Genomic DNA, 20,364 nt, shown 5'->3' with positions numbered 1-20,364 from the left:
CACTTTGTGCTGAGCGTTGGTCTGGAAGTAAGTGTTGGTGACACACAATTCGTGGAGCATGCAAAGCTCGAGCAGTCATTGCCTGTTTTCATTCATGCTGCCAATCCCATACCACCCCAGGCAACTTGGCCAGGAGTCGTGGTGGGCGCCCACTCTGGCGTTGAAGTTGCCAAGTAGTACCAACTGTTCCTGACTTGGGATCTCCTGTATCATCATTGACAGCTGGTCGTAGAACTCGTCCTGAGTTGGGTGGAGCATTACTCTGAACTCTTCTTCAGAAAAAACAGCATCTCGGACAGCATACTAGATGCCGTGGAATGCCTGCCTGTCATGGTGGAACTGGATGCATTGCCAACTGCCGAAGAGCTGAGTAAAGCCATTGGCAGCCTGCCCACTGGGAAGGCACCAGGATTGGATGGCATTCCACCAGAGGCCATCAAATGTGCTAAACTACCTGCACAAACTACTGTGCCAGTACTGGATAGAGGGAGCAGTGCTGCAAGACATGAGAGACTGCAACATTGTCACCATATATAAGAACAAAGGGGACAGAAGCAACTGTAACAACCACAAGGGAATCTCCTTGCTGAGCATCGTTGGGAAGGTCTTCACCCGCGTGGTCCTGAACAGACTGCAGAAAATAGCCGAAAGGGTATATCCCGAGTCTCAGTGCGGTTTCAGGTCAGAATGCTTCACAATCAACATGATCTTCTCCCTTTGACAGCTACAAGAGAAATGCAGAGAGCAAAGACAACCACCCTGCATCGCTTTCATGGACCTCACAAAGGCCTTTGACCTTGTGAGCAGAGGCAGCCTGTTCAAAATCCTCGCCAGGATTGGTTGTCCCCCGAGGCTCCTCAGGATAGTTCAGTCATTCCACACAGACATGAAGGATGTTGTTCAGCTTGACGGCTCTTCTTCAGAGGCCTTCAACATCCGCAGCGGTGTGAAGCAGGGCTGTGTGCTTGCCCCCACCCTGTTTGGCATCTTCTTCACAGTCATGCTGAAGCATACCTTTGGAACATCAACTGATGCTGTCTTCCTCCACACCAGATCGGATGGGAGGCTGTTCAGTATGTCCCGGCTAAGGGCGAAAACCAAGGTTCGAGAGGTACTCATCAGGGACATGACATCAGGGATGATGCGGCACTGGTAACACACTCTGAAGAGCAACTGCAACGCCTCATGGACAGCTTCTCAAGAGCCTGCCAGGACTTCAGCTTGACCATCAGCCTGAAGAAGACCAATGTGCTGGGCCAAAGCGTTGAGCACCCCCCTGCCATTACCATCAACATCTACGAGCTGGAGGTACTTGACATGTTTCCATACCTTGGCTCCACTATCACGGACAGTCTCTCCCTAGACCCCGAGATCAACAGACGGATCGGACGAGCAGCTTCAACATTCGTCAGGCTGACAAAGAGAGTCTGGGAGAACAGAAAGCTGACGACACATACCAAGGTTGCAGTCCACAGGGCCTGCGTCCTCAGCACACTGCTTTACGGCAGCGAGACCTGGAGCCTCTACTCCAGATAAGAGCGGCGTCTCACCGCCTTCCACCTTTGCAGCCTGAGACGAATCCTGGACATCATGTGGACTGACTGAGTCACCAACAATGAGGCCCTGGCCCACGCCCAGATACCCAGCCTCTTCACCCTGCTCCAACAAAGCCGTCTCCGCTGACTGGGCCACGTACACCGCATGTCAGACAGGAGGATCCCGAAAGACCTGCTGTACGGGGAACTGGCCTCCGGCAAGAGAGCACAAGGGCAGCCCCATCTTCATTTCAAATATGTCTGCAAGAGAGACATGAAGTCACTGAACATGAACGTCAAGAGGTGGGAGGACATCGCAAGCAATCGCTCTCGCTGGAGGCTGGAACTACGCAGAGGTGTAAAAAGAGGAAAAGAGAAGCTGAGGCTTGCTGCTGAAGAAAAGCGCACTTGCCGAAAAAACAGTACCAAGACAACACTGGAGGACAGCGCCTTCAAGTGCAGTCGATGCAGCCGAGACTGTCACTCCTGTGTGGGCCTCTACAGCCACAACAGACGCTACTCTACCAACACAGACTGAAGCAAGACTTTCCAGACACAGATCCATGGTCTCGCAAGACTAACGGATGCCACCACCAACGAGAACGTGAGATGAAGAATCCTTGAAAATTACTCCCCTCTTCTACTCTTATGATACAAAGGAAGTCTTTGCTGAAGCAGCTGTAGTTGGTCAGGACTAGGACAATGCCCTGTGGAATTCTTGCAGTTATGCCCTGGGATTGAGATAATTAAACTCCAACAACCAGCAAGCTAATACACCAACGGACGTTGGGGGTCACGGTAGCATAGCAGTTTGAGTTATGCTATTACAGCGCAGGCCGAATGGGTTCAATTCCTCTGCTGTCTGCAAGTTCTCCCCATGACCTCATGGATTTCCTCCAGGTGCTGCAGTTTCTTCCAACATTCAAAGGTGTATCAGTTAGGCGGTAAATTGGTCATAATGGGAGTAATTGGGGGGCATGGGTTCATTGGGCTGGAGGGGCCTGTTACCGCACTGTGTCTCTAAATAAAATAAAATAGATGCAGGTTGATCCAAGGGAAGGGGATTGGGGGATTGAAGGGTGATTGGTGTTGTGGGTACCTGAGTGCATCAGGTATCTATTTGACAGATTAGATTTCAGCATAATTTTTCTTTTCTGTTGATAGACTGTTCAACATTTGCATTTCACATATGCAAATACTGTAGTCATTGGATAATGCTTAAGATCCCCAATTTTGCACAGTGATTTTCACAAGAAACATCACAGTGTCTCTTCCACCTCAGGCGACTGAAGAAGTTAGGCCTCAACCCCTGAATCCTCAAGACTTTCTACAGGGGCACCATTGAGAGCATCCTGACTGTCTGTATCATTGCCTGGTATGGGAACTGCACCAGCCTAGATCACTGGGCACTGCAGAGAGTGGCATTGACAGCCCAGCACAACTGCAGATGTGAACCGTCCCTCACTGAGGACATTTACAGCAGCAGGTGCAGAAAGAAGGCCAGGAAGATCATCAGGGACACCAGTCACCCCAACCACAAACTGCTTCAGCTGCTTCCGTCTGGCTTACGGTACTGCAGCATTAAAGCTAGGACCAACTTCTTTCTACAAGCCGTTAGACTTATATATTCACATGTCTGTACATTGCAACAGAGTCATAACACAAAGATTTTTACTCCCTCACATTTTTGGGATGGATGTAAGATTTCAATAAATTGAAATTGGGAATCAGCGTATTGATTTCCCACGATGAATGACATGATTCTTGCACATCATATACAAATCCCCAGAGATGACTGGGTTGTGTCAGTAGCCGTGCAGCACTCATGCCATGATGTTGTGCTACTTTGGGCCACCCATGTTCAATGAAATCAAAGTGTGGGCCACACACAGGAACAGCTGGGAGAAGCCTATACCTGCAACATTTTAAAGGGATTCTCTGCTAATTGCACCCTTGATTTTAAAGGTGCTGTGCTTACAAATATGTTTCTTCCACTAAGTCAGATGAAGGCTGTAATACTATAACTAATTATGAATGCTTCAGTAGGTCCCACTGGGGCTTCAACATAACAAGGGGCAGGAGGGAATCAAAAATAAAATCCTTCAGAGTACAGGAGACAGAAGGAGGATGGGCAGCAGGAGGACTTTTGGCTGAGTATCTTCTTGTCGCAATGTTCCGGTCAGAACATGTGTGAGGGACATGAGCCTGTTGAGATGAAGATTCTCAAAACAGTCAGTTCTATTACTTGTAGGAGGCAAAGTTTCGACCATCAGTCTGTATCTGACCCACTCCCCCTGAGGAGAAGGTCAAAGCAGTCTTGAAATATTTAACCTCTAGACCATCCAGACTGCATTTTGATATAGGCCACATCTCAAAGTTTGTATCACTGTGCTGTTATGTTTTTTTTGGCAGGTCTCTGTATTTAAGCAGAAGAGCATTTATCTCCTCCTTCAGTAGTCAGTGGACAGATTGTGCCTGCAGACAGCAATTCTGTATTCTGATGATAAATGTCACATTTCTTTGGTTTCACTTTACGTGCCTGGCAATGGTCAGTTGTCACAGGAGTAATTTCATAATTCCCTTCTGTTGACCCCCACCAGCCCATGCACACCCTCAATTTGTGGGGATAGCCAGAAAGTCGAGTAGAAAGTTAATTCTTGTGGCTGTGGAGTCACACAGGAAACGTGCACTCAGCTCCTGACCTGGCAAAGACTTTGATTTACAAGCCCATCCGTAATTCTGAAGGATGTCCTCTATTTGTCTTTGCAAGTGCAGCTCCAGAAAACGGAGAAGGCTTAACCAGTTCAGCGCAACGCAGTCCACTGCATCACCTCCTCCATCAACCACACGGCACGTTCATTCGAGTCTAATGCAGTCTACAAAATGCGTCTTGTACAAAATGGATGGTGACTGGTGTTTTTGCTGCTCCATCACATGAAAGATGGCATCAAGACCATAAGACATGGAACCAGAATTATGCCAGTCAGTCCAGCGAGTCTGCTCTGCCATTCCATCATGGCTAATTTATTATCCCTCTCAACCCCATTCTTCTGCCTTCTCCCTATTACCTTTCATGCCCTTACAAATCAAGAACCTATGAACCTCTACTTTAAATATATGCAATGACTTGATCTCCATAGTTGTATATGACAATGAATTCCACAAATTTACCACCCTATGGCTAAAGAAATTCATCCTCATCCCTGTTCTAAAGGGACTTACTTCTACTCTGAGGCTGTGCCCTCTGGTCAGAGTCTCACCCACATTCTCTCCACATTCACTGTATCGAGACCTTTCAATATTCCAACTCATACAGAATCAGGGAATCGTACAGCACAGCTGTTTGGCCCATCTTGTCCATGCTGACCCTGATGCCTATCCACACAATCCCATTTTGCCAGCATTAGGCTCGTATCCCTAATTTGGGAGCATCACTTCGTCAAGCACCTTTGCTCTGTCCACCACAAAAGGTGGAATTTCTTGGTAGGCACCCAGTTTAATTCTACTTCCAATTTCCACTCTGAAGTGTCAGTTCATTGTTGCCACAGTGGGGGCACTCTCAGGTTGGAGGAGCAGGCAACTTGATGGCATGAGCATCGACTTGACTTCCAGTGGTTCCTCCCCCCTTACCCCTCTCTTTTCTTCCATTCCCAGTTCTGACTGCCTCCTAACACCTTTTCTTCTTCAACTATCCATAACATTCCTCTGGTGCCCCTCCTCCTTCCCTTTCTTCCATGGTCCAGTGTCCTCTCCTATTAGATTCCTTGTTCTTCAGAACCTTTACCTCTTCCACTTATCACCATCCATTTTCTCACTTCATCTCCTCTTCCCCCACCCACCCATCCTCCCTCTCACCTGGATTCATCTATTACCTGTCAGCTTGTACTCCTTCCCCTCCCCTTACCTTTTTAATCTGGCTTCTTCCCCCTTCCTTTCCAGAAACTGATGAAGGGACTCTGCCCAAAACATCGACTGCATATTCTGCTACGTGGATGCTGTCCAATCTACTGAATTCCTCCAGCATCCTGTATGTGTTTCTTTCTTCTTCTTTCCAATCTGAGTACCTGTCCAAATGATCTTAAAAATTGTAAATGTATCTGCTCCAACACTTTCTCTGGCAACTCATTCCAGATAACTGGCACCATCTCTGTGAAAGACCTACCCCTTACATGTTGTTCAAGTTTCTCCACTCTCACCTTTTACCTTAAATCTGTGTCCTCTAATTCTCAACTCCTATGTCCCATAAAAGTAAGTAGTACAAAAGGTTTTTGCACATTCATACAGCAAGGGTGCCTAAGACTTTTGCACAATACTGTTTTTATCAGCGTGGAACAGAGAAAAAAGCGGTACATCTGGTGGGAGCAAAGGATGTTGGGAATGGCAAGGGTGGAGTGCCACGGGAAGCGTGTGGGACAAGTGGCAGAGAAGGTCTGCCAGGGGTGGGTGGTGGCGAGGGTGCAGACACACCCTGCTCTGAGCCACCTGGCCGGGTCATTTGATTCCAAACAGTTGGTTTATTGATCATTACAGAATATCTCTCTGGTGTTTCCCGCTCCCTCCCCTCTCCCTTTCCCTTTTCCCAACCATGATTCCCCTCTCCCTGCCCACTTCCCACTCTCTGTCCGCAATAGAGACCCATATCTGAATCAGGTCTATCACCAGTCACATATGTCATGACTTTTTTTTTGGCACAGCAGTGCTGTAAAATTACTACAACACTATGCTAAAGTCTTAGGCACCCCAACTATATATATATAAGCCTAAGGCTTTTGTTCAGGAATGTATGTTCAATCTGTCCTATCTTATGCACCTCAAATGCCACTTGTATTCAGCCACACACAAAGTGCTGAAGGAACTCAGCAGGTCAGGCAACATGTAGGGAGAGGAATAAACCGTTAACATTTGGACCCTTCATCAGGACTGGAAAGGAAGGGAGTAGAAACCAGAATTACAGCCTGTATTCAGCCTCTTGCACTCCAATGAGAATAACCCCAACCTATTCAATCTCTATTTATACCTACTGTCCTTCATTTCAAACTACAACCATGTGAGTTTCTTCTGTTCACTCTTTATTGCTTCCGCAGCCGTACATTAGTGTGATAAACAGAAGTGTGCACAATGGTTTGTACAGTGGTGACATGTTGCACCAACTCTTGCATATCATTCTTCTCAAAAGCCTTCTTCCCTCCCCTCCCCACATATGCTGTGGACCTCAATTTCCTATCTCCCTATCAATGGGAACATGAAGTCCTCAGAGCTTGGGATGAAGACAATTGAATGTAAATGACACCTCAGTACTGGAGATGTTAGCCTAGGAGAGGTCACTGATGATAGCTTGTTTCTGCTTTCAATGAACTTGTAGGACTCTGCAGAGGTAGTATTGAAAGCATCATTCCAGTGCCTGTAGGTGCTTGCTGTAGTGAGAGAGATAGGGATCACTGCTGCCCAGTAGATGATGAAGGGTCTTCACCTGAAGCATTGTTTGTTTACTCCTCTCCATAGGTGCTGCACACTGAGTTCCTCCAGCACTTTTGTTTCGTTTCATACACTTTTGATTGGATCCAGAGCACACGCTGCATCTGAGCATACCGCCATCTTCCAGGTTTCATTTAATACAATGGACACAACCATTACTTGGTTGTGGCAAGGCACCATGGTGCACGCAACACTTATCCAGAGCTGTTGCAACACCGTGACATGCACTGGATTCCCGTTTCTATTGGCATCACATCAGTTAGAATGCAACAAAATAGTAGAAGGCTTCTGGCTGACTGGACACAGGAGATTTTGGAAAACCACCTAATCAGCTACAAAAACTGGTCTGATGCCCTGTAAATTCAGAATTAATTGGCAGAAATTGGACTTCAATACCAGCCCTGGGTTAAGTCAACCTCATTTGTCTTGAAGCTTTCCTTCCTGAACCACGAAGAATATTGTAAATCTCAGGTACTGGCAGCCTTTCTTTCTCATTCCACATGATTACACATCAGTTCCATATTTATCTTCCACAATGAAGATTTTCCCCCAGTACAAAGACCACCTTTTAACTTCCATGTGTGACTGCACAACCAAAACGAAACCAAAGTAATTTCTAAGGGGGCTTTATGGAAGGAACTACTGAAAATAAATGTTTTTTGTACTTGGAATTAGACCTACAACCTTGACATTTTGTAGACCTCTGTATCCAGTAGACAGGCCAAGTTATAACTCTATCTTCCAAATTTTAAAGCTCTATAATCATAAAAGTTTTGGCAAAAATCCCTTTTGGTTCATAACTTTATTACTATTATTTTTCTACAATTATAGATTAATAATAATTAAATATGAATAAACTATTATTTGTTTATTTTCTTATATCTTTTATTTTTGTTATTTATCCATAATGGCTCTGTAATTGTTCATTTTAACTTATTTTAAACTTAACCTATTCTGTCTTTTTTAATTAAAAACCATCTGTTTTCCTTCATCTCCCTCAATCCCTCAGGCAGTTTCCATTTCAAGATCATTTTAGGAAAAAACCATATCTGATTACCAAGAAATGATTTCAAAGCCTAAGGGGGTTGACTTGGGTGGGAATATACAATATGTAATGTCGCTTTGGCCGACAGTTATTCACCACATCCCTGTTCTCCATGACAATTTATCCTCTTGAAGCCAGTGAACTGACAACTGGGGAGGGGTGGGGTGAAGACAGTCTTGCATGAGTAGAAAGGACTTTGCTGATGCAAAGGCATTTCTGAATTTAAGACCCCATCCATTTTCATCACCCTCAGTTGTAAATAAGACAATTGGACACATTTGGCCTTATCTGACGCTCAAAAATGGATAGTAACAAATAGGCAATCCTTATCTCCTCAAATGCTGATGAAGAGTAAAGATGGGGATGTATGAGAGGGCTTCATTGCATCTTAAATTTGGAAATGATCACACCCATGCATTTTTGGAAATATGTTATACCCCATAAAGATGTTTCAATTTAGAATCGATGAAAACACCACAGAAAGCATTCTGATTGGCATGTGTAATGCCTTGGTATGGCAACTGCTCTGCACATGACTGCAAAAAACTGCAGACAGTTGTAGACACAACTCAGCACTTCACAGGCACCCCCCTCCCCTCTTGGATTCTGCCTCAATAAAGCAGCCAACATAGTCAAAATCCCTACCCACCCCAGACATTGTCTCTTCTTCCCTCTCCTGCCAGGTAGAAATAAAGTTCAAAGTTCAAAGTAAAATTTATTATCAGAGTACATACATGTCACCACACACAACCCTGAGATTCTTGTTCTGCTGGCATACTTAGCAAATCTATAGAACAGTAACTGTAAACAGGATCAATGGACAATGGAAGTACATAAGAACATAAGAAATAGGGGCAGGAGTAGGCCATCCAGCCCATCAAGCCTGCCCCGTCATTCAATCAGATCATGGCTGATCTGCCCGTAAACTCAGCTCCATCTACCTGCCTTTTCCCCATAATCCTTAATTCCTTTACTATGTAAAAACCTATCTGTTTCTTAGATATATTTAGTGAGGAAGCCTCAACTGCTTCCCCGGGCAGAGAATTCCACAGTTTATCACTCTCTGGGAAAAATAGTTTCTCCTCATTTCCGTCCTAAATCTTCTCCCCTGAATCTTGAGGCAATGTCCCCTAGTTCTAGTCTCACCTACCAATGGAAACAACTTTCCTACTTCTATCTTATCTATCCCTTTCAAAATTTTCTATGTTTCTATAAGATCCCCTCTCATTCTTCTGAACTCCAGAGAGTATAGTCCCAGGTGACTCAATCTGTCCTCATGGGTTAACCCCTTCATCCCTGGAATCAACCTGGTGAACCTCCTCTGCACTGCCTCCAAAGCCAGTATATCCTTCCTCAAAAGAGGAAATAGAAGATAGGAAAGCCTGAAATGATGTACCATCAGGCTGCAGGACAGCTTCTATTCCATTGTTATCAGACTCATGAACAGACCTCTGGTACGATAAGATGGACTCTTGCCCACAGAATCTACCTCATTATGACATTGTGCTTTATCGTTTGCCTGCACTGCACTTTTTCGGTAGATTTTACACTTTATTCGGCGTTGTTGTTGTTTCACCTTCTAACTGTGTAATGATTTGATCTGTTTAAGCAGCACGCAAGGCAATCTTTTCTCTGTATCTTGGTACATGTGACAATAATAAACCGATATCAATGCCAAGAACCTGTTATTTTAAGAGTCATGTGCATTTAAAAACAAAAGAGTAACATGGTTTAATAGTGACAATATCATTTGACCTTCAGTGATACATGAATGTTGGATGGCACTGTCCCAGTTGGTGTAGACCTCTCTGATATTATAGATGTAGGAGAATAATGAGCCCATATGGCCCTGTGAGCCAGCTTGTTTAATGATCCAACAGAGTGAAGACCATGGTGCGGGAACGAAGGCCCCCAGCTACATCGCTGCGAGTGGATTTCTGTCCCAGATGTATCAGGCAGAGTGCAGATTGATTTCTGTAATCGCAGGAGCTTGCCGAGATATGGTGGGAGCCACGGAATTTCTCTAAGGGCACGCAGAATGGTTGAAAAGCTACAGCTGTTGTCAGGGGCAGCGGGCGCAGAAGGTAATTATTTATCAGTTTATGTTATCAACACAATGTCAAAGCGGGAACCAAGGTTCACGTTTTGAACAGTCAGATGCCTGACAACAATTGATAGGTAATGGGGACTCAGAGTTCTTACGTCTCATACGTCTTCATGTCCTCTTCATGAATACTTTCATGACAATGAAATATTGCCCGTCATCACTGTGTGAAAATGGAATTAGACCGGTTTATTTTAAATGCATTTACTTTTGTTAGATTCACTCACTTATTTCTTTTGGTTTTTTTATCTCAGCTAATATTAATTGATTTTACCACAGAGAAATTTGAACTGATTTCTGAAAACTACTTTCCTGAATCACTTTTGGTGCTGAATACAAGATGAGTGAACAGTCACTTAAGTTATATTTCTGAAACATTTGATTGTTGAATCTTTTTTTTCCACAGGTGTAGTCAAAATATTAGTGAAGAAAAACTGTTTATTGTTTCAGTAGTACCAGTTGTAGAAGTGACAGAGGGATTCTCGTGCATGTAATTGAAACCGTGTGCACTTATGCAGATTCTAAGTCAGGATGCATTTTAAAAGTCTGGCAGATGTTCAAGCCAAGCTGCCTGAATCTGCTCGATCCAACTGAATGATCACAGCTCTGATGTGGTAGCAAGGAAGTAAACATTAATGTTGATCCGTTTACAGAAATCTAATGAAAGATTGTATTTACCCTTGCAAAGTAAAATCTGACTTTGGTCAGCCAGTCATTGAAAAAGATTAAGATACTATATAAATAGATCAAACCACTATCTGAATTGAGCACAGTTTTTCAAATGGTACTTTACTCAACTAAATAACAAATTCCAGTGAAGAATTGCAGGAGGTTACTGTGGAGGTGACTAATGGTTCGCTTTAATCTGTCAGCTTGTTGATAGAAGAATCTTGATGGAGGGGAAAGGGAGATGAGATTTATGGGAGAATGAAGCTAAATGAAATGTTTAGTGCAATCAGTGGCTAGGGACGTGAGGTTTATTGCGTCAGAAGTGGAGGGGTTTGGGTTTGCTGCTAAGTCGGGCCTAGTAAAAGATTGGTGGATAGGGTGGGGGAACAACTTGAACCAATGGGAGGTCATTATCCCTGTGGAGGGTAGGTTTGGTTTCCTATGACCAATCCAGTACATCCCAGCCCATCACAGAAAAAAACCCTCCCTACCATTGAGCACACCTGCAAGGAGTGCTGTCGCAGGAAAGTGGCATCCGTCGTCAAGGACCTCCACCATCCAGGCCATGTTCTCTTCTCACTGCTGCCATCAGGAAGGAGGTACAGGAGCCTTAGGGCCCACACCTCTGGGTTCAGGAGCTGTTAGTATCCCCTAGGCCGTCAGGCTTCTGAGCTAGAGTGGATAACTTCACTCACCTCAGCACTGAACTAATCCCACAACCTATGGACTCATTTTCAAGCACTCTACAACTCACGTTCTCAGTATTGTTTGTTAATTAATTAACTTATTGTACTTGCAACATTTGTCTTCTTTTGCACATCAATTGTTTTTCCATCTTTGTTGTGTTTTTCATTAATTCTATTGTATTCCTTTGTTCTAGTGTGAATGCCCACAAGAAAATAAATCACAGGGTAGTATACAGTGACATATGTACTTCCATAATAAATCTACTTTGAGATTTAAATTACATAAAGGTAAACTACCTGTGTCTGGTTCCTTGTGCTAGTCTGGAACTTGAGCAAGGTGTGACCTTTTAAGTCAGCCTGAGATGGGTTTTGTAGCGTCTGTGGAAGCTCTGAATGAACATGTACTTCACTGGAGTTCGAAGGAGCAGTATTATGGTGGCTGTTGTACATCATCATCCGCTATCTTGTATGTACAGATTGCTCCATGCATTAAATGTCAGGTTATGGAGAAACAAAATTAAAAAAAAACATTTTCTCGTGCATTTCATTTTCGCACCAAACGATGGCAGATGATATTTATTAGAAAGTAATACATGGTGAAATACTGCAGTAAAGAGATTAAGGAGAAGCACTCTGGATAATGTTTTGAAGTGAGTGATGAAACAGGGGGCAAACCCATGCATCCTGCAAGATGGCAGGCATTTTGAAAAAGGCTGCTCAAATTTTCTATCCCTGGAAGTTATGCAGAACGTATTTTAAACTTTGATTAAGTCTCAGCTGGGATATTTTATCGGAATTTGTCTATCCGGCTAAATGCAAACAGGACCCTCCCTATTGTTTTAAGAATAATGAAAATTATCCTTGAATATAGTGGACTGAATCTGTGATGAGCACAATAATTACAGGGCTATGAGTCAGACATCAAGAGTGAGGAAGTTCCTGGAAAAAAATTCTGAGGGACAGAATAAATCTACACTTGGAAATTGCAACGATTAATCAGCATGCCTCACTCACAACACGCTGGAGGAACTCAGCAGGTCGGGCAGCATCCGTGGAAAAGATCAGACGACGTCTCGGGCCGGAACCCTTCGTCAAGTTCCGGCCCGAAACGTCGACTGATCTTTTCCACGGATGCTGCCCGACCTGCTGAGTTCCTCCAGCGTGTTGTGAGTGTTGCTTTGACCCCAGCATCTGCAGATTATTTTGTGTTTACGATTAACCAGCATGGCTTTGTTAGCATAGCTTTGTTCATGGGAAATCCTATCAGAATAAACGACTGAAATTTTTGAAGTTCCGAAGTGTATTGATGAAGACAGTGTAGTCAATGTAGTCTGCGTGGACTTCAGTAATGCTTCTAACAAGTTCCTTCATGAAAAACTATCTCAAAAGGTTAGAGCTCATGGGATCAAGGACATCTTGGCAACTTGGATCCCAATTATCTTGGTAGATAGAAGGTAAGGAACTTTTCCCATTGGTAGAAACCAGAGGGCATGGGTTTTGCATAAAATGTAGAAGGCTCTGAGAGGATCTGAGGAAAAATTTCTCAGGTTATGGATGAAGTGCTGGAAAATGGGACAAGCATAATTGGGTATGTAATATGGGTCAAAGGGCAATTTTCTATGCTATATGACACTTTGACCTTATAAAGTATGGAATCAAGTGACTGTTAATCGACCCATTGCTGTTGTAGCTGTGCAATTTACTTTCTAAATCTGACAGTTTTGTCTTTCTCTCTCAAATACTGTAGGTCAAATCTGACTGATTAGAACAAATTTTTGTGACTTGTCCCAAAAACTCTTTTTATAGCTTAAATTCATGTTTTGTTAGATTATGATAATATTTGGGATGTTTTAGTGCATGAAAATGCCATCTATATCTGTAACCTGGATGTTATAATTGATCCAATGTTTTCCTTTAAATTTTACCTAGAAATTATTTCATGCTTGAAGCTGTCATCACATAAAGGTCAGGGCATATATTTAGGACTTCTCAGCAAAATTTTATTTCACTTAAGGTCCAAGATTTTGTACACAATCATTTTGTTTTCCTTATTTACTGCACGCAGGGGACTTTCTCTATCCTGGGGAAAGTCAGATAATCCACAGGTGGTGGATTGTAGGTCATGGGTTTTGGATCACAGTGAAACAGAGCTTCTTAAAGGACTGAGGTCCTTTAACATCTGCCGGACGATGCTGAGGATGTTCTACGAGTCTGTGGTGGCTAGTGCTATCATGTTTGCTGTTGTGTGCTGGGGCAGCAGGCTGAGGGTAGCAGACACCAGCAGAATCAACAAACTTATTCGTAAGGCCAGTGATGTTGTGGGGATGGAACTGGACTCTCTCACGGTGGTGTCTGAAAAGAGGATGCTGTCCAAGTTGCATGCCATCTTGGTCAATGTCTCCCATCCACTACATAATGTATTGGTTGGGCACAGGAGTACATTCAGCCAGAGACTCATTCCTCCAAGATGCAGCACAGAGCATCATAGGAAGTCATTCCTGCCTGTGGCCATCAAACTTTACAACTCCTCCCTTGGAGGGTCAGACACCCTGTGTCGATAGGCTGGTCCTGAACTTATTTCATAATTTACTGGCATAATTTACATATTACTATTTAACTATTTATGGTTCTATTACTATTTATTACTTATGGTGCAACTGTAACGAAAACCAAGTTTCCCTCTGGGATCAATAAAGTCTGACTATGACTATGACTATGACTTTGGAAGATGGATGATTAGGAACATTGAGGGTCATGATGGCAAGTGGGGGGGAGGGCAATTGTTGGGATCAACTGTGGAAGAGCTGTTGTATTACTTAGTTGGTTTGAAATGGGCAAAGTCATAATCTATTGAAAGTAGGCCGAGATTGAAATAACAAACACAAGAGAGACTGCAGATGCTAGAAGTCTTGTGCAACACACACAAAATGCTGGAGGAACTCAGATGATTAGACAGCAATTATAGAGGGAAATAAACAGTTGCTGTTTCAGATCAAGATCCAATGAAGGATCTCAGCTCAAAATGTCAACTGTTTACTTCCCTCCATACATGCTGTCTGATCTGCTGAGTTCCTCCAGCATTTTATGTGTGGTACTAGAGGTGAAATGAAACACATTTTGGTTATAACACCGTGAAGAAGACCAAAATTGAGACATAATCCGATGACCTAAAAGATTACATTAGATTAGATTATGAGGACACTCAGTCCTCGTTTATTGTCATTTAGAAATGCATGCATTAAAAAAATAATACAACGTTCCTCCAGAACAAGAAAACACAGGACAAACCAAGACTAAAAGTGACAAAACCACATAATTATAACATATAGTTACGACAGTGCAAAGTAATACCGTAATTTGATAAAGAGCAGACCATGGGCACGGTTAAAAAAAAAGTCTCAAAGTCCCAATAGCCTCATCATCTCACGCAGGCGGCAGAGGGGAGAAACTCTCTCTGCCATGAACCTCCAAGCACCGCAAACTTACCGATGCAGGACCATTGGAAGCACCCGACCGCAGCGGACTCTGAGTCTGTCCGAAAACTTCGAGCCTCCGACCAGCCCCTCCGACACAGCCTCTCCGAGCGCCATCCTCTGCCGAGCGCTTCGACCCCACCCCGGCCACTGAACAACAAGCAAAGCCGAGGACTCAGGACCTTCCCCTCCGGCGATTCTGGACCATACAGTAGCAGCAGCAGCAAAGCAGGCATTTCAGAAGTTTCACCAGATGTTCCTCTGTGCTCTCATGTCCGTCTCCATCGAATCAGGTTTGTGCATGGCACCCTACTTGACAAATAACAGACATCACCACCGGAGTGGCCGCTGTGAGCTGCATCGCGCCGCCATCTTCTCCTCTTCCTAAAAGAGACATACTTGTTGGTTCTTCCCCTGACCAGACTAAGCAATATGCCTTCACATTTTACTGAAACAAGCATTGAGGGCATTGTGTTGGCTGACTTCTACTTCAATGGCCTGTGACATTCAATGGCAACGCATGTGTGAATAAACTGGTCAAAGGTGACATCAAAAAGTGACTAACATGTCATTTGACATCACTGTGTTTCCATGATGATGTATTTTTCATTAAAGTCCCCTGTGCAGTGCATTAAAATGGTGTGTTGAGGAAAGAATTCGTAGCTCATGAAATATCGATTTTTTTTTATGTAGTAATTGTACAGTACGTCTTAACTTTAAAATTCATTATGCTGAAGTCTTGAAGCTCTACTTTTTAGCAAATGACATAGTGTAGTTATCAAAAGCTTAATAATATCCCTAAGCTACCTAACAGTATATTAAAGTGAGGTTAATAATAACCCTAAAAAATGAGGTGTTCTATTATTATCTGTGTTCATTTGGATAGAACAAAGGGAACACAGAAGAAATAGTTTCCTTATAAAACTCAATCCCAAATGATAGCCGTTATTTATGGTGAGGAATCATTAAATAAATCTATCTAGTTTAATGAATAATTCATAATTAAATGCATTATTTAAAAGGTCATAAAAGTGCATAATTTAAAAGGCCAATTGTCTTTTTTATTTTTTTATTTTAAGGTTTTAATGACTTTAGACACAATTGAAATGTAGCCGACTCCGTGTTTTTCATTCTTTTAAAAATAGATCAGAAGTAACTTAGGTTAATGGGTTGTTATTGATTATTGCACCATTCTGAGCCGTGCACTAAAAATCTCTCCTCTAAATAGCCTGTACTTGCAACAATCATAAATCCAAGTATTTCTAATGAAAATTCACACCAGCACTCTCATAAGCCTTTGAAGGCTTCATTATCTTGATTTGATCAAACATAATAAAATATTATAAATCACAATATTTTAATATGATCAGCTTTTTCTCCACACCCTGACTTCTGCAAACTGGGAGAAACTGTCAGTGCAAATCAGGAAATTGCTAGCGTCATGCCCAACGATTTTCCATCGAATAAACATGAGGCAATAAAAATAATCCAGGCTTCTATTTATCACCACTAATTCAGTGAATCTGTTTTGCCTTTATGGATCCAGAGAGCAGAGGGTTCAACAGTGTCCCCATACAAATCCTCCCTAACATCCCCAGTGACTACCCCACTCTCTCTTTGCATGTGTCAATATCCATACTTATTGAGTTCACAGGTTATCGAAACAATACTCCATTCATTAGATTCATCCACTACAGGAAGTCCCCAAATTACAACAGGATTCTTTTCCTGACAGCTATTCCTAGCCTGCAAATGAACACTAAACATTGTGTGAGAGGTAACAGCGGGGTAGAATCTGTCCTTGAGTCTGTTGGTGTAGGCTTCCATTGGCCAGAAGATTCTAAAGCCTGATAGCACGTACCAAAAAGTTTAAGAATAGCTTCTACCCTGCCGTTATAAGACTATTAAATAATTCCCTAACACAATAAATTGCAGACTTGACTTCACAATCTACCTCGTTATGATCTTGCACCTTATTGATTACCCGCACTACACTTCCTCTGTTGCTGATTAACTTTATTCTGCATTTCAGTTTTTATATTGTTCTAGCACAATTCAATGTGTACTGATTTGGTCTGTATGAACAGTATGCAAGACAAGATTTCCACTGTATCTCAGTACATGTGACAATAATAATCCAATTCCAATTCCACTTGTGATGGTAGAGTATGCAAGCATGGGATGAATTCAAGATTCAAGATTCAAGAAAGTTCAGTGTCATTTCTAGTACACAGGTGTAAAGGAGAACAAAATAATTGTTACTCCAGATCCAATGCAACACCAAAAAGAAACACAATAAGAAGAATATTATAATAATAAAAACACAATAAATATAAATGCATAAGATAGCTTATATACTAGATTGATTTTATGTCTATAAAGTGATACTAGGCACAGGAGTGTCTGCACATAAGATGACTAACAGGAAATGATAAAGCAGTGGTGGTTAGGGGTGTGGAGGGGTGGGTTTGTGGGTGGAGGTGTTGATCAGCTTTACTACTGGGAAAAGTAACTATTCTTGAGTTTAGTAGTCCTGGCATGAATGCTATGTCTTCTCCTTTCTGATGGGAGTGGACAAGCAGTCCATGAGCAGGGTGGTGGGATTCTTCATGACGATACTAGCCCTTTTCTGGCACCTTTCTGTATACCTGTCCTTGAAGGCAAGTTAATAAGTGATGGAGTACGTCTGCTCAGCACTCGCAGCTTTAGTCGGCTCAAACCAACCCCCAATTGTTGCGGCCTTTGGTGGTGATTTTGGTGCGACAGTGGTGAGAGCAGACACAGGGAGATGCTCCTTTCCACCTGGCACAGGATACTGACAGCACATAGCAGCCAGAAAAACCCCTGTAATGTGGCATTCATAACCCTAGGAGGACCTGCATGTGAAAAGGCAAAAAGTGTGCGAATGAAAGCAAAAGGTAACTTTCATTTGTCGACACTGAACTGAAAGACATTTCATCTCATCTGGGGTTCGATATGTAGGCTGTCAGGAAGAATTTCACAACTTTGTAGGTGATGGTTGCAAACTAGCTGTTCCCTGAATGGTGGTGGCAGTGGAGCTGATTCTAATGAATGCAGAGGGACAAGTGGAGCAAGTTCTACTGGGAAACAAGGAGCAGAATAGAACATAGAAAACTACAGCACAGTTCAGGCCCCTTGCCCTACGAGATTATGCCATCTTTTTAATCTACTTTAATATCAATCTAACCCTACCCTCCTGCATAATACTCCATTTTTCCCTATCATCCATGTGCCTGTTTATGTTCTCCAGACATGCGTTCAGATGATGTTGCTTTCTTATGAGGAGAAAATTACAAGTATCAAATCAGGAAAAGGAATTAAGTAGAAGAGCCCATTGCAGACCACTTGTACAAGTTTGACTAAATACTATTTTTTCATGCAGACTACTCCTGCCTTTTGTCTGATGATGACTGATGTAACCTCCGATACATAGAACATAGAACATTAGAGCACAGTACAGGCCTTTCGGCCCATGATGTTGTGCCAACCTTTTAACCTACCTGAGGATCAACCCTTCTACATATAGTAGTTCTAATTTTTTTCTATCATCCACGCCCGTAAGAGTTTCTTACATGTCTGTAATATATCTGCCTCTACCACCACCTCTGGACATGTGTTCCACTCAGCCACGACTCTTTTCATAAAACCTAGCTTTGACATCCCCCCCCCCATACTTTCATAAAATTGCCTTAAGATTATGCCCCCTGGTATTAGCCATTTCTGTTCTGGGGAAAAGCTTCTGGCCACTCACTTCAGTCTATGCATCTGCTCATCTTGAACACCTCTACCAAGTCACTTCTCATCCTCCTTCACTCCAAACCGAAAAGCTTCGTGATAAAGGATGAGAGGTGATTGTTAGTAAGTTGAGAGTAAGTGATAGAGTTCAGGTTGGGGCAGTTGGTATAGAAATTGTCGCAGTGTGCACAGAGACTGTGAAGAAGGACAGGTAGATGATAGGGCAAAATGGATGTCAGTGGGATGAGTTGAAGTGTATTACAACTACTACTACTACGTTGACTCAGGCCTAGGGGGCCGGTGTCGGGCACGATGACAGACTCTCCACTTCTCCCTCTCCCTCATCAGTGTGTTCAGTTCATCTACATTAGCCGTGCCGCTGTCTTCTAGGAGCGTGTTGACCATAGTCTTGGGAGGGCGCCCAGGGTTCATCCTCCTGTGCTTGGGCTCCCATATGATGACTAGGCTGGCAGGTAGCTCGGAGTGGCGTAGACAGTGCCCCGCTAGTTGCAGTCTTCTCGTCTCGATTTTAGTGGTGAACATTGGTAGGTCGTCGATAGAGCTCGACGTTCGTCATGTGCTGTTGCCAACTCACATCAAGAGCCATCTGGAGCATTCGTGTATAGCAACCAGCTAGAGACTTTTGCATAGTCTGGTGGGTGTCCACGTCTCGCATCCGTACATGAGAATGGACTCTATGACTGCTATGAAGATCCTCTTTTTAAGTCCTCTGGTCAGGTTCGACTTCCAGATTTCCTTCATGTCGTTCATAGCCCTCCACGCCAGCGCCTTCTGTATCTTTATATCCTTCTCCGAACTCATCATTCTTGACCCGAGGTACTTGAAGTCAAAGACTTTCTTAATGGTATCATCCTTTACAGTCTTGAAAGTACTTTGTGGCAGTTAAACGCCATGTACTCTGCCTTTTTAGCGTTTAGGTGAAGTCCAACTTTATTGCACTCAATTTCCACTTTTGTCAGTAGCTGCTGTGCTTCCTCCATCTGGTCAGAGAGCAGGACTATGTCATCTGCAAAATCGAGATCTGTGAGCGTAACTGGTCTGACCCTTCTGGTTCGCCCTGGTTTTATGGTAAAACCAAGCTTGCCATGATCTTTGGTAGCTTGACGTAGAGCGTAATCAAGTATGATTATAAAGATGTAGGGTGCCAGAGTGTCTCCTTGCAGCACTCCAGCTAGGAGCTCGAACACTGCTGTTTCTCCGTCTGGTGATACAGCTTTTGCCATGGTTTTGGTATAGCTGGACTCTATTGCTCTCAGTAGACGGTCTGGCACTCCGTAAGCGTTCAGGATTTTCAGCATTTTACCTCGGTGAATGGAGTCAAAAGCTTTGCGAAAATCGATGTAAGTAAGCACGGCTGGTAGGTTGTTCTTCTTGACTTTCTCGATGATTCTACGGAGAGCAAGTATTTGCATTACTGTTGTGCGCTTCTGCTGAAAACCATTCTGATTGAATCTTAGCTTAGGGTCAATGGCGGTGCGAATCCTGTTCAAGATCATCCGATTGTATAGCTTTGCTAAGATGCAGGTCAAGCTGATACCATGGTTGTTACCTGTCTTCGTGAGGGATCCAGATTAGGGGACTGGGATAATGTTTGAGCATG

The sequence above is a fragment of the Mobula hypostoma genome, chromosome 16, assembly GCF_963921235.1.
Source record: "Mobula hypostoma chromosome 16, sMobHyp1.1, whole genome shotgun sequence".
NCBI lineage: Eukaryota > Metazoa > Chordata > Chondrichthyes > Myliobatiformes > Myliobatidae > Mobula > Mobula hypostoma.
This window is presented reverse-complemented; position numbering follows the sequence as displayed.